Source organism: Myotis davidii, unplaced genomic scaffold, assembly GCF_000327345.1.
Source record: "Myotis davidii unplaced genomic scaffold, ASM32734v1 scaffold93, whole genome shotgun sequence".
Lineage (NCBI taxonomy): Eukaryota > Metazoa > Chordata > Mammalia > Chiroptera > Vespertilionidae > Myotis > Myotis davidii.
Genome location: NW_006292095.1, coordinates 881,241 through 884,218, shown reverse-complemented (window position 1 = coordinate 884,218; position 2,978 = coordinate 881,241). Strand labels below are relative to the sequence as shown.

At 44.4% G+C, this 2,978-nt stretch overlaps 1 protein-coding gene and 1 pseudogene across 1 annotated transcript in view; both read left to right on the top strand.

The window, feature by feature from the left end:
* The window catches only part of CSGALNACT1 (chondroitin sulfate N-acetylgalactosaminyltransferase 1), a 199,605-nt gene that overhangs the window by 2,160 nt on the left and 194,467 nt on the right, over window positions 1-2,978 (top strand). Inside the window, exon 3 of the mRNA XM_015565174.1 lies at window positions 1,916-2,000. The gene's annotated coding sequence lies outside the window, so the exon portion shown is untranslated. The remainder of the gene's footprint in view (window positions 1-1,915; window positions 2,001-2,978) is intronic.
* Window positions 1-2,978, top strand: part of LOC102753043 — a 161,037-nt pseudogene that overhangs the window by 120,128 nt on the left and 37,931 nt on the right.

Here is a 2,978-nt window from a genome sequence, read left to right as displayed (position 1 = left end):
CACACACACACACACACACACACACAAACTGAGGCTTTCTCTCTGACCAGCTCCAGTCTATTGGTGCCAGACTCCCTAGTGGCCAGCTACCACCTCTGGCAGCTGGATGTTACGTGGTCTGTGGGCCTTGGGTCTGGTTCCGGACCTGAGCCTGGGTTCCAGACCTCGACCTTCTAAGGGAACAGTCCCTCCTGTAGCTGAGAGGTCCCTCCTCACTCTCCACCTGCCACCCCTGGAAGCTGGGTCAGCTCCTCTGGAGACCTCACCCTGCCTATCGGTCTCCAGGTATTTTCTGTCCTTCCTCGCTATGTCTCCAGTGCAGCTGGGCCTCAGTTGATAATTCTGGGTGTATGTTCCCCACTTCAGTTTTATTTCCAGGCTAGGTCTGGGAGAGGGTGCAAGAAAGATCTGCCTATTTGGCTGCCATTTTCTCCCATCTTCTATTTATACATTTTAAAAAATGCCTTGAACATGTGTTGTGAAACTAAAAACAAACAGACCATGTACTTATTTTTGAAAGGTCTGCTTGTGGGAACTGTTATGGGTTCACTCAGCGAGATAGACCACCGACTCAGAATTTAAATTTAAGGTAAAGCTGGCCAGCTGACTACATTTATAGCACCCTGCCAAAGAAGAGGCTGAACTGCAGCGCTGACTGCAAGAGTTACATTTTATTAAATTCTGTGGAGGCCCAGAGAAAATGTGTCTTTCAAATTCTGGGCCCCCAGTATGGAGGAAACTCTCTTTATTTATACTTTTTCCAGTCTTTTGTCTCCCAGATTTGGAATGAGACTTCCGGGCCTTCTGAGAAAGAAGGCCTGCGTGCTGGGAAGGGGCCATGAGACCATATCTCAAGGCCTGGCCTGATGTCAGTACCTTCCTATCTATGTGTTTTAGGAACAGACAGCACAGCATGACCCGCCTGGCCAAACTGCCAGATATGCAGCCCAGTACAGGAACATCTCATTTTAATGACCTATCACTGAGGTGGGGCTGGTGTGGACAGAACTGTCCATGCAGGAAGACTTGAAGGACTCCAAGTGGAGTCGCAGGCTGGCCCCAGTGCTCCAAACCTTAGCAGCCGTACTATTCTGTAGACATCTGCTTAATAGATTAAGGCATCTTGTTAATCTGCAGTGGTTGGGTTTACTATCTGATTAACTCCTGTTAACCTAAAAATAAAAAGCCAAGATCAGAGGCAATAAGCACTTACCTGATAAAAATAAATTGCAGTTCTGGAAACACCGATTCAGACCGAAACCCAAATGGTGTCCTGAATACAGGGCGAAGGCGAGGAGTTATGAGAACAGGGAGGGAAATGATGACACGAGTAGAAGAAATTTCTATTGGCGCTAACAAGTTGAATTATTCTGTAGCTAAACATGGCTGATGACTGCCTCTATCTTCAGAAAGAATCGATAATCATCAGTCCTCGTGGTCAGAGTATCTGCTTTCCTGTTAGCTTTGCAAACAGCTTGCTTTGGTCCAGGCCAAAGGTTTTTTGCCCAGTTCAAACATTCCAAAGGTTCAAGGAATTCCTCTGGAATGGCTTCTCTGGTTCCATTTAAAAATGGCTCCACTTATGTCATTCTTCACACTCCCATCTACTATCACTGGCGAAACCCCAGACGCTCCTGGGGTGGGTCATGGAGAGTGTCTAGCAGGCTGACTTCAGGAAGCAGCACAGCGGAGGCATTTGGGTTTTCTGAAGGAGCTTGAAGACATTTGCAAGGTCTTGGGAGGAGATGTGAGGAAGGGAATGATGGTTGGAAAAAGAGCCGAGCAGGACCTACAGGTCCCTGTTACTGGTGAGCCAGGTAAATTCTATATTGAAAGGAGACAGGAAAACCTCGAGGAAGGAGAGACATCAGATAGATGAGCCAGAAAAATGACACTGATTCTGCCTCTGTTCCAGATGTTCCCATCGTTGCTGAAGAAAGGACAGGAGAGGATCAGGCGGGAGACCTGGTGTCATATTTACGCAGACTGAGTCTCCCAGGGTGGGTGCAAGCTAATGGGTTTCATTAGGGTTTCTTTCTTATTTCTTGGAAAATATAATTGTTCAAGCATTGAATCCAGCCTTTTGGATAATCTGAAGGGATACACAACCAAAGTTTAAGTCTTAAACTTATAAGTTTACTTTCTGAAATAACGAAGGTGTTTGCTAGAGTTTTCCTATCTTCCCCTCCCACCCCTAAGTGTAGAATTATTCAAGAATAGCATAAGGCCCTGCAGAGTTTGGTTAATAGAATTTACAGCAGGCAAGTCAGACAAAGACCTAATTTCATGGAAAAACTTCTGAAGCAAAGTTGTTGGAAATTTAAATTAGATTTGAGTGTGACAGATTGACTACTGAGCAATGCTATATAGTGCCTCACTGTTAAATCCTACAGGAATCGGTCTAGAATTTATAGTGTTGTTTTTTTCTGTTGCAGTGGGGTACTGATTTTGCGTTTTGAGTCCAAGTATATACATCTTCCAGATGTAATCATTTTACTCAAGTAAATGAAAATATGGCTGTATCAAGGACTCAAAGCTATTACATTGAGAACATGTCTAGCAGCAGTTTGGTGTTCTGTCAAGAATATTCTAGCAGCTGTATTCTAGGAGTCTTTGGAGAAACTCCTGCTTCAGAAAAGGATAGTTTTAAGAATCAAGGAGAAAGCACTAAGATTAAAATATTGGGAGATTGCCCTAGCCGGTTTGGCTCAGTGGATAGGGAAGGGTCCCGGGTTCCATTCTGGTCAAGGGCATGTACCTCAGTTGCAGGCTTGATCCCTGGCCCTGCTTGCGGCCCATGTGGGAGGCAATCAATCGATGTGTCTCTCTCACATCGATGTTTCTGTCTCTCCCCCTTCCTTCCACTCACTCTAAAAATAAAAAAAATCAGTAGAAAAATATCCTCAGGTGAGGATTAGCAAAAAAAAATAATCATAACAAAATATTAGGAGATTTAGATGTGTATTTATAAATACAAA